This window comes from Lactuca sativa, chromosome 8 (assembly GCF_002870075.4).
Source record: "Lactuca sativa cultivar Salinas chromosome 8, Lsat_Salinas_v11, whole genome shotgun sequence".
In the NCBI taxonomy this organism is placed as follows: domain Eukaryota; kingdom Viridiplantae; phylum Streptophyta; class Magnoliopsida; order Asterales; family Asteraceae; genus Lactuca; species Lactuca sativa.
This window is the reverse complement of record NC_056630.2, coordinates 77,677,566-77,690,311: the sequence shown is the minus strand read 5'-3', so window position 1 is coordinate 77,690,311 and position 12,746 is coordinate 77,677,566. Positions and strand designations below refer to the sequence as shown.

At 33.0% G+C, this 12,746-nt stretch overlaps 1 long non-coding RNA gene across 2 annotated transcripts; it reads right to left on the bottom strand.

The window, feature by feature from the left end:
• Positions 1 to 66: 66 nt before the first annotated feature.
• LOC111919597 (uncharacterized) lies at positions 67 to 2,591 on the bottom strand. 2 transcript variants are annotated; one of them, XR_008225752.1, is made up of 10 exons: positions 2,446 to 2,591; positions 2,175 to 2,356; positions 2,056 to 2,093; positions 1,826 to 1,968; positions 1,619 to 1,732; positions 1,351 to 1,489; positions 1,210 to 1,256; positions 1,046 to 1,116; positions 890 to 943; positions 67 to 305 (listed from the first exon to the last, which is right to left on the bottom strand). It is a non-coding gene; the product is annotated as an uncharacterized LOC111919597 (long non-coding RNA). The 2 variants fall into 2 exon arrangements; XR_008225753.1 differs by having other exon boundaries at positions 1,826 to 1,897.
• Positions 2,592 to 12,746: the final 10,155 nt, after the last annotated feature.

Genomic DNA, 12,746 nt, shown 5'->3' with positions numbered 1-12,746 from the left:
TATAACTGGTCGTCACTGATTTAGCCTTTTAGACAAAAAAGGGTCAATAATTAAGAAATTTTGAAATATTAAATGTCATTTTTAAAACGAAATATAATAATATCCAATTAGACAAAAGAAAAGGCAAATGCTATAAATGTTTATAATACAACAATAACCAAATAAATCTTCATATAAGAACGGATGATTTCCCACCTAAATTATACATGAAATTATAGAGCTACTAACACTACAAAAGCAAAATAGAAGTAATCAAATGAAAAGTTCCATTTGTTGGGCATCCTTATGGAATACTTTTCAGACTCCTGCAAAATACAATGATAAAATGGTCATTTACCAAATAGAATGGTCAAATAGTCATTCATTAAATAGAAGGGTAAAATGGTCATGTAGTCAAAGGAGAGTAGGATATTGTTTCTTTTGTTGGTAAGCATTGTTTCTAAATAGATGGGTAAAATGATTATTTTCTCAAACAAGAGTAAGATACTATTTCTTTTGTGAGTAATCATTGTTTCTAAATAGAAGGGTTAAACGATCATTTAATCTAACAAAATTAAGATACTGTTTCCTTGTTAGCAAGCATTGTTTTTAAATAGAAAGGTAAAATAATCATTGGCCAAAGAGAAGGGTAAAATGACCATTTACTCAAGAAAGAGTTAGACACTACTTCTTTGTTAACAAGAATCATTTCTAATTAGATGGGTAAAATGGTCATTTACTCGGATTCAGATAGTTTATTCTAGTACTGGATACCCATACACGACTTCATGGGAAAAAATCTAGTAAGCTATCTATATATGTGTCTCTTTTCTACTTAATACAAAAAGTCAAGGAAAAGAAAAGGGTAAAATGATCATATTATATGGTAGTAGGAATAGAGGGTTGTTACCTTCATATAAGGTAATGCATTATAGATCATAGCAATTTCACTGAGATGCTATACCTACACTCACACAACCAAAAGTTACAATTTTTATAAAAGAGAGTAGAAAAATAATGAGAAACAAAATCTTGAACCTAGTTGACCAAAGAATGAAGGTCAAACCTGAGCCATAAAAGCCAGTATGGAGTAGAACCAAATGTCTCCTTTGTCCCAAAGAAAGAGTATCTAATAATCTAATTATCAACACCATAAATAATATATGGTTACAAAGTAATGAAATCATTTATTTTTTTCTTCCATTTCTTCAAGCTCAAATATTTTTTTACCTCAATAGGATATAAGCCAAAGAGCTAACAATAGGATGTGTTTGAACCTGTCACAATCAAGGTTTTTTTTTTTTTTTTTTTATCTCAGTAAAATTGTAATAAAACTAAAAATTTATTAACTAAAAGGAAGAAAGCTCTAACCTCAGGAAAACTATAAAGGATTCCCCACTACATACAATCTTGAACTTATTTGAGGCAATGTTGCTGAAATTGGGAGTGGACACAAATTTTGTGATTCTTCTGAGAGGGAGGTATTTTTTCCGATATTGTAGTTAGGCACCTAAAACCACAAAATAAATAATAATAATAATAGTAATAATAATAATAATAATAATAATAATAATAATAATAATAATAATAATAATAATCAGTAATTGTTCTTTAATGTTGTTATTATATCTTGATTTACCTTTTCTTGTAGAGTTCTACATATGTGTTCTCTTGCAGAAAGACGGAGTTGCACAGACTGAAGATTATCCTGCAACTTTTTGGTTTCTTTCTCATCATGTTTTGCTTTCTCAGTCTATTTTTTAAGAAAATAAACAACAAATAATTAATTTAATTATATAAGAAAACAATATAATAAATAAATGAAAGTATTTTGCTAATTAATTACCAGTTGTTTGTACTTGAATAGCTCAGTGACATCAGGTTGTTTTCTAGCTGGTCATATTCAACACCTCTCACTCTGCATGCAAAATTCAGGGAACAAATTATTTCTCCCAAATCCGATGAAAATCAATGTCATACAATCACCTCCTGCAAGAAAATATCAATCTACTTTTACTAATTTATTTATTGTAGTATTGTAATTTTATCACAACATTATGTACAAAGAAAGCTCACCTAGAGAGCTCTGAAGATTATGGGTAAGCTTTGAGTTCCTGATTTGGTCAAAAAGAAGATTGAAATAAGAAGTAAATAAATAAATAAATAATCTAAGATGGGGTAGATGAGAGACATACCTGTAAGGAATGTGAGAAGTCTTTGATGCAAGAGCTGAAATCACATCTCCTAAAGCTGAAAGTGATTTATTTATGAATTCGGATTCCTTCAATCTTCTCCACATGTTCACTTCCCACCAAATTAAATAACCACGAACTGTCCATTCACCAAATTCTCCCCACGAACTGTCACTCTCAATAAGCTACACAACAATATTTTCCATAAAGATTCCACCTTGATTTTATATTCACAACTACAATGCTATAACTGAATACACACACACACACTTACCAGTGAGATTGGCTACTTAGCTCATTGGCATTGGTAGATCCAACAGATCTGACACGACTCCCGCTTTTGAGCAGTTCCCATACTTCATGTCTTGTACACAGGGACCTCTGAGAGTCCAGGAACTTTTTGCGTTCCTTCAGCTGATTGCTTAATTTCCAACCTGGATTTGTATGTTTATGAATAGATGTAGAAAACTAAGTAAGATGGTGTATGTCAAGATTCAAGAAAGCTTACATTTGTTTCCTTCTTCCATATTCAAAATCATTAGGAAACAAGAATATTTTTAACACATTTATCCCTTAATCCCTGCCCTGCATACATGAAAACTTCATTAAGACATTAACTTCCAATTTCCTTTATGATACTTGTAAATTGTTGATTCTGATGATTTATTCCATAAACAAACACTCTACGGAGCCAAGTCTAGGGTTTTGATATCACAATAGAAAAGTATACCCTATTTGACCTCCTCAGAAAAGCAATCAAAGAATTAAATAATAGCAAATGCAGGAGAATATAATTGAGCTAATTAATTACCATTGAGTGTACATATCCAGAACAACGATCTTATCACCGACGACATTAACGATTGGCCAAAATGTATCCTTATCAACCTCGGTAATCTAACCTACAACGACCGTTGGACCGGACATCTCTAAGCGAGATCTCACCTTCACCGAAGACCTCAAGTATTTTTTGGTTTTACTATCGACCGACTTGGTTGAAGCAACGGATCGCTGAACGTCTCTGCCGATGGTAAACTGTTTAGTCAGCCGTAATGACTGTGATCCAGTTGATGGCGGCGACGGAATCGGCCGGCAAACATGATGAATTTGTAACGCCATTGTAGCGATGGAGGGCGCTTTATCTCGGAGTATCTGAATGCTTGGAGAGAGATGTGATGGAGCGACGATGGACTGGCGGCGACGGACAGGCGGCGATGGACCGGCGACAATGGTCCAACAATGATAGGTCGGCGCGATGTTGTCAAACTGGAGATTATTGTGTATCAATTTAGGGCAAAAGAGATGTGTTGAGTCGATTTAGGGCATAGTAATCTTTATTGGTAGTCAAAATTAGTCAACCTTGTTTATCCCCCTTACTAAACCAATTAATCCTATTTATAAAAATTATCTGTGTAATTATAATTTGGTCAAAATTAGTCAAGTGTCCTTATTTACCGCTTTATTGTCACTAATTGTTTTTTTCTTATAATCCATCATTGACCACTATTGGGTGGTCACTAATTGTTTTTCCCGATTTTAAAGAGTAAACGTGTAGTTTTAAATAAGAATAGGTAGTGACCATTATTTTTGGTCACTAAACCTCCAATGCAGTGACCAATTTTTTTGTCACTAAATTTCTAACATATTGACCATTATTTTTAGTCGCTATATAGTTAACATAGTGACAATTATTTTTAGTCACGAAATAGTTGTTATGATATGAAACAAAAGCAGTTTAATTTTTTCGCGTTTTAGTGACCGAGTTAGTGACCATCACATATAATTCGTCATTAAATTTGTAGGATTACCAAAATTAAGTGACCACTTAATTTCTAGTGACTTAAAGATGCTTTTAGTGACCAAATTTCAGGTCGTCACTAAAAATTAGTCACTAATAAGGTATTTTCTTGTAGTGACCACACTCTACCTCATTTTGCCATAAATTAAAATTCAAACAAAAAAAGTTGCAACAGATTAATTGCTCAGAATACAACTTATTCAGGGGTTTCGTCATACATCATTATAAACATTAAATGACATTTCCGTATGCACATCTCCCACTTTCACCCTCATCTTGTAATTAAAACTACGGGTCGATTTTTTTTCCTCAAGATAATATTACAACATTCATGTTTCTTTATATATTAATCATGTTTTTATATTTACTTCAATACTTGTATGCTTATTCCATTTACTATTGGGGAATTTCGAAAATTTGGGTTATAAGAAATCTGGATCACAAACAGGAATCGTGTTATACACTTTCCTTGTTTGATATTTCGACCCTAATTGCCTTGGGTATCACAAAATCCAAACTAGGATAATTCCTGAAAAACGGTTCTGATTTTAGGCACAAAACACAGAATCAATTTTGAGAGAGAATGAAGAAGAAATCGATTTCCGTTTTTCTATGTTTCAATGAAGTCGTTGTGTTTCCCGGACTTATCCACACAACGGATAAAACGAGAACAGTTTTCAACTTTCAGACTTGACACAGTAGATCAGGGTTCGGTACTAACAATATTTAGTAAATACAAGTGTGCACTCCCACACCTCCTAACTTGTATTATAACTAAAACACTTTTCTTAAAACACTTGTTAAATCCATTACACTAAAATATATTTGGTGATTAAATCACCAACATTTACGAAAAAAAAGCTACAAATTTCTTTATTTGTGTAAATGAAAAATTTGACAAATAGGTTGGTTCCCTCGATAATAAATTAATAAAAAGATAATATAAAATGTTATCTTAAGCTATATTATAAACATAGAAAGTACAGTTAGCTCAACCAATATTTCTCCCACAAGTTTATTGCTTGAAAGGTCCATGTTCAAACTATATGCCAACTTCTTCCATTTTCTTGATCAACACTTTTCATGATATTAATTCTTGAAAACTAGTTGTGAGCATAGCATTAAGATCTTTACCGGACAATTCAAATTTGCTACTATTGAAGAAGCAATTGTCTTTGTAAAATTTTGAACAGAAACTGTTTACAAGGAAGGACGGTTAAAGGGGTAGCACTCAAAAGTAACTCACTTCATGCCTCAAAAGATGATAAATATGCATCATACGTGACGAGAAAATTGAGTAAAATGATGAGATGGTTCAAAAGAAACAAGGAAGCAAGATAGTAGAGATGAACAACAACTTTATCAAACAAAAGACTATGCATGCTTCAATGACTCATTACTTACATCTAAAAGAAGTCAACAAAAAGGATACCAAGCCTGTGTACATTGACAAACTAAATGTCCATTCTCTTAAAAGAAGTTTTCAATCAAATATTCATTATATCATTGACATGGACTCATGAGTCATGTCAATCTATGCACATTGACAAACTAAAAAGGAACATCAAGAAATTGCTCAAATACACATCAAGGGCTTGAACACCCGATGAAATGGTAATAACACAACTATCTTAGTCAAATCAAAAAAAATATAGGAGGTGAAAAAAAAAACTCAAGCAATATGTTCAGGTTTATTTTCACTGCACAAACAGGTTAAATTCAGAGGAAAAGTACAAGGATATTTGCGGAAATATATTTGACTAAATGTTATAAAATCTACCTCTTCTTGTGTAAGAATCGTTCATGCACAAACTCCTACCTATTCGTATCAATCATGCAGGACAAAAACAAGAGGTGAAATATTACAAAGATGTTAAAAATCAGAAATTACAGATAGATGGAAAATTTATAAGGAAAAAGAGCTAGATACATACAAACAAAAAAAGGATGACATTTTACATACTGATTAACCTTTCATCGAATCTCATAACTTTCATGCAAACTCATGAGAGCAGTAGAGCCAAACAATCAACCAAGACCACTACCATTGCATATTCATACAAGCAGACCTTAATCTTTTATAAATACCAAATCCAACAAAAATTTCCACCTTTCACCCACACATCCTTCTTCACTAGAAAAACTAGAAAATTTACAAATGAAGAAATAAATAATGAGTAGATTACTTGGTTCTTACTTATCTGGACCAATGTAGATGAAAGCTGATGGCTGCAACAGCATGTCGGGGGCGAGAGCAGCAACAGAAGGTCGGAAGCAAGATAGCAGAATTAAAAAGAAAAAAAAATCTTACAACTCAAATCCATAGTAGTCTAATCTACAACTTGATCATGTATAAATACCCAATACAGTATAAATTTTGTAAATTGGCACTTCTAAAAGGCATACAAATTAAAAATATATAATAATAAGCACAATAGCATTTCTAAAAAGAAAAACAATCATTGATAACATATACTGGAGACCTACTTGCATTCCAGAGGATCTATGCAGCTTCTCTTCCTCTCTTGATTTTGGAAACTCTTAGCATGACTGCAACATATATCTTGTCTACCATTACCTCAGCAAACATGAAAAGCTTCTGTCTCCACTGCTTCTTGAACAACACAACTCCAATAACACCCCAAAACCCTGTTACAAAACCACTCATTATGTCCCCATAAAACAACCATACCTTCATCCACTCATCAGTTGCTTTGTGTTTCTTCTTGCTTCTTGTTGTTGTTGGATCTTGATGATTTGAGCAAGTGTTTGGCAATGGAGGCCCACATAGATGTTTGTTCCCAGCATATATTGAAGGATCATTAAGCGTTTGCAGTTGATTTCCTGTTGGAATTTGACCCGACAAGTTGTTGTATGACAAATTCAAATGGCTCAAAAAGTGCAAAGCTGCCATGCTTGAAGAGAAAATAACTCTGTCATCTTTCCAATGTTGTGTGGAATCTCCCCACTGAGATGATTATTAGACAAATTGAGACCCACTAACTTAGAAAGTGCAGTTAGCTCGACCGGTATTTCTCCCACAAGCTTATTGCTTGAAACATCCATGTTATAAACCATACCCCAAATTGTTGTATATTCAAGATCAACACCTTTCATGCCCTGAATCACATTCTTATCATAATCGGAAGCGGAATGATACAAAGGTATTGAGTGACTCTCAACCATGCCATTTAACTTTCCTACACAACGGGGGATGGTCCCTGTTAAGTTGTTGTATGCAAGATCCAAAATTTGAAGACTTGAAATTTTGCACAGAGATCGAGGAATTCTACCGGTGAAGTTGTTTTTGTGTAACCTCAAAATTACCAAATCTATAAGTTTTTCTCCAATCCATTTTGGTATATTTCCAGAGAACTTATTATCACCCACATCTAAGACTTGCAAACGTTGTAGATTCGCCAATTCTCGTGGAAGTTCACCAATAAAGTTATTGTCATTCAAACTTAACCAAAATAATGATGAATTAAGAGCTATTGAACTTGGAATAACACCGGAGAGCCGATTTGAGCTTAATATCATGTTAGTCAAATCCTTCAGATTCCCCAAACAGTTGGGAATTTTCCCACTTAACATATTTTTGGAAAGATCAAGTCCTACTAAATATGTTCTTCTGCACAATGACCTTGGAATCGACCCATTGAAAAGGTTATATTCCAGAAGTAATGCGGGCTCAGGAGAATATGTATACACTTTATCATTTCCACCATTGGGAAGGTTTGTCAGAGGTCCACTGAATTTGTTGTGAGAGAGATCTAAGACAGGAATGATGGGCATCTTCCGCAACCATGTGGGCAGAGGTCCTGAAAGTGTAGCATTTGACAACACTAAGATTTGAAGCTTCCGTTGTTTTCGAAGCCACTGCAGGAATCCATTACTGATATTGTAAGAACTGAGATTAAGAGATTTTAATTGGAATGGAGGTATCCACCCACGTGAAACATTGAATGTCAACTTAGTGTTAGAAGAAGCATCCAAGTCCTTCAACATGGAAAGGTTGGCAAAATAGGCTTCGGTAACTACTCCTTCTAAAGAATTGTTGGAGAGAACGGAGTTTGGCAAGTTTCCCTATTGAAAGAGGAATAGACCCATTTAACAAATTAGAACTTAGATTCAAATCTGTTAAAGCTGCTAATGTTCCAAGGGACTTTGGAATTGAACCAGTCAATTGGTTAGAAGAAAGGTCAAGTTTGGTAAGGTTACCAGGGAACTCTGGAACAGGACCAGTCAAGTGATTTTGAGATAGATCTAGCGCTTCTAAAAATCTTAATCTGCTCACAGATTCAGGGATTGAACCAACCAGTCTGTTGTACGATAGATCAAGAACTCTTAAATTCGCCAAAGAATCGTGGGAGCATTCTGATGCGTTTTTTGGTGAGTCAATCATTTCCATACCAATTTCATTATTTGTCACTCTCAACTGTTGCAGGTGGCACTGTCTCCAGATTCCAACATGCTCAATCTGCTTAAACTTGTTATAAGAAAGATGTCAAGATGAAGCTCTAGAAGTTTAGGCATAATAGGAAGGGATGAATTCAACATGGTATCCGAAAGGTCAAGGACTCTTAGGGAGCTCATGTTAGTCAAAAAGGACAGAAATATGCCTCCAAGTGGATTATAGCTAAGATCGAGGTGTTGGATGTTAGAAAGTGTACTGAAATTAAGACGAGGGGAAGATAGATGTGTCCTATCAAGCCCACAATCAAACATCTGCCTTCAGAAAGTTTTCATAATAGTTTGAACTGAGATCAAGAACCTTTAAATTAGAAAGATTTCCAATTTGAGGAGGAATAATACCTTCAAAACCAGCATCAAATAGATTGAGGTAGGTCAGCTGTTTAAAGGATCCAATGAACTCAGGGATCTGACTTCCTAGAAAAAAACCATTCCCACTCAAGTCGAGGTATTTGAGATGCCTCAACTCTGCCAAAGAAGAGCTCACCTTATTACGAGTAAAGAAGTCGTAGTAGGAATCTGCATTAAGTTTAAGGCGTTGAACATTTCCAGTGACACCATCACACTGGATTCCTTCCCACATGCAACACTCATTTCCAACCCATGATGACAACATTTCAAAAGGATCTTGGATACTGTGTTTGAAGTTGAGAAGAGCAAGTCGCTCGTGCTCAGAGCAGATGACACTAACATTTCCAATCCCCAAACAAGTATATGTGGTTGCAAACAAAAAAACACATACGAAAATGAGACGGAGCCCCAAACCCCTCCGATTTTCCATTATGAACGCTAACTCAATTTTAGTTTAGAAGAAAGTTTAAACTGAAAGATGAGTTGTGATGATGTAAGAATGGATTATTATGATCAAGTAACGAGTACATTTATAAAGACATAAATGAAGAATAACTTGTTGCAATATTGGAAGACTGAGTCAATGGAAAATTTGTATCCACAACTCAGATGAAAATTTGGCCGGCCAACTCTTTTTAAAATAAAGGATAAATTACAGAAATCGTCCCTGCAGTTATATGAAAATTTTGGATTAGGTCCCTAAAAGATTTTTAGTGCTGATTTCATTCCTAGGTTTTCAATTCATTTTGAGTTAAGTCACCTATTATTAACACCGTTTAGTTCATAAATGTTAAAAGTATGTGAATTTACTTATATAGCCTTACCTCTCCTCCACATCTTCATATCCACCGGATGAATGCAAATCGATCCCAAGCATTGGACCTGCAAATCAATTCCAAATGAAAAGCTCAATAATATCCCTTATAAAATATGCAAATTGATACCAATTGCCAAGCATCAGACCTACATATTAGCCTTTCAAAAACCTGCACATTCATGACAACCTTCAAATCGATTCTATAAACCAAATATTAACCCCATTACTCCGCTACCCAACCCACCCGGGAAACCACCCACAAGACCACAACTTCATCTTCTCCAGGAAATCCATCAATATTCATCTTACACTTACTCTTCGTCTTCGTGTTCCACCTTTCTTGAACCTAGACTTCGTCTTCCCGTTCCACCATTTTTGAACCCTTCAAATCCATCAATATTCATCTTACATGCAGTCCATAAATCTTCAAAAGGTTCCGGCGTCACTCTTTTTGTGTTACTTTCTAATACAAACCATTAACAAAAGACCCATATGCATTTCATGAACAAAAATTCCAAATAAATGAATACCCTTGTTTTTTGTTATGGGTGTGAGAAACCGACGACAAGAGATCTAAAAGGGCTGGTGGGCAGACATGGGTTTGTGAATAATACATCAAGGGTGAAATAGTAATTTAAAAGTATTTAACGGAAGAAAATAAACAATGTTAATGATTGGGACTTGATTCAAAATAATTAAAACCCTAGAGATCAAATCATCAATAAAAATCTTTCAAGGACCCAATCCAAAATTATTGTATAACCACATGTACTATTTCTGTAATTTACCCTAAAATAAAAAATAAAAAGAATAATTTAGAAAAAAAAAATAATAATATGTTAGGGGCAATTTAATCATTTAATATTTGTTAGGGAGCATAGCCTAACCAAAACCAAATCAAATCATAACGGCGGTGGGTTACAATTGAAAACACGGTAGTTGATTAAAAAATTGTTCAAGATATTTAACCAAGATGTTCAACGTAGACGTCACATTTGAGACATCAGTCTCTCCAAATCACATGCAACATTCACTTCGTTTATTTGTCTCATTTGGTTATTTTATTTGTCTTATTTTATAATATGAAAACAATAATTTTAATTTATCACACTAAAGTTACAAGTTACAAACTAATGAGTACATCAATCAAACATTGTGATGGGAGACTTGAAAGTCAATGGGAATTTTGTATCCATATGCATTTGGCCTTTATCTATATTTATTTTTCCAATGACAAACGTAATATACATGGAAGTTGACGTTTGATTTGTATCCACAAAAAAAAAAAAAAAAAAAAAAAAAAATTGGCCATAGGCTATTTTTCTTTTCATGTGGATGAAAAAACTATATCGTAATCTAATACTTGCAATAATCTCTTGAATCACATTATTTAAAAACTATAGTATTATTTTTATATATTGAAATGCATAAACTTGTATGAATTTAGAAAAGATATATTATTATTTTAATAGATTTAAGTCGGAAATGATACACAGAACTCGTGAATTTGTTCACAGGAAAATGATACATAAGAGATCCAAGTAGTTTCTTTGTATGCCCCGCATGACTTTAAAGTCAACATGGAAGTCAATGGACAATTTGTATCAACGTTCGTGTATTCTTTTGGTCTTGGTTCCTTTTTAATTTTCTCTTAATCAAAATAAATATCTATATCTATATCATATTATATCATACTATCATAGTATATTTATAAATGAGATATTTTTCTTATTATCTCATTCATTTGAAACCTCCCACACAAAAAATCCAAACATCACATGCATTTGAAACCCTCATATATTTTCACCTTCAAAGTAATTAATCACACATCATAAAAGGTTTTATAATTTATATAATATGTTTAATAAGAAATTAATTGATAGTCTACTATAAAAATGTCATTATATTTGAGTAGACATACAAATACAAATCACATACACAATTTACAAAGAAAATAAATTTAAAAGTTTTGAGTTGGTTTGAGGGCTTTGAACCATTTTTCGAGCCATGTTATTATTTTAAAGTTTTTAATTTGTAAGTTTGTTATATACTAATTTTTATTTTATATTTTTCTTGTTTTAAGTATTTTTTAAGACAATCATTGTATATTGTGGTTGAAACTTTAATGTAAATTAGAGTAAATTCATGTTATCGATCATATGTTATGGAAAGTTATATAGATAATATTTAATTAAATATTATATATATATATATATATATATATATATATATATATATATATATATATATATATATATGTTTATGTCGCTTCAAAGTAATAATTAATTAAAAATCGTGGATATGCAATATTATTTATAGTATCCATGTATGTCTCTTTTAAAATGCAAATTGTCTATCTTATTACTTTATATTTTAGTACATGTTAAACATTTTAATTATAATAATAAGTGTCTTTTAAAAATTTTCTTTAATTTATTAATAATAATAAGTGGTTTTAAAACTAATAAACAATAATTATAAATAATAAAATCATATTATAAAAATCATGGATATGTCATATTACCACCATCTTGACTTTCTGAATTTTGCTCTTTATGAGCACCAAAAGTCAGATCCCTAGGTCTTTGAATCGATGAAAACCGCATCTCATCAAAAATTGCATCTTGTGATTCGATAACAGTGTTAACCGAAACCAAATCATTAGGTTCTATTACATAAAACCTATATGCCTTAGAATGTTCAGCATATCCAATGAATATACAATCAATTCCACGTTCTCCCAAATTCTTCTTTTTGGGCTCGGTGAGTTTTACAACTTCCCAACATCCCCAAACCCAAAAATAACTTAGATTCGGATTTTTCTTGAACCAAAGTTCATATGGGACTGTTTTGTTCCTTTTGTTTGGAACCCTATTTAATAAATAGCAGGCCATTAACATGGCCTCTCCCCATAATCCTTCACTCAATCTCGAGTAAGACAACATCGAGTTTATCATTTCCTTTAAAACTCGGTTTTTACGTTCAACAATACCATTCTGTTGGGCCGTGTAAGGTGTCGTAGTCTCATGAATGATACCCACTGATTGGAAGTATATGGGATCCATATATTCACCTCCCCTATCAGTCCTGAGAGGCGGAGACATTTAACCGGAATGTCCAACTGCAATTCAACCTC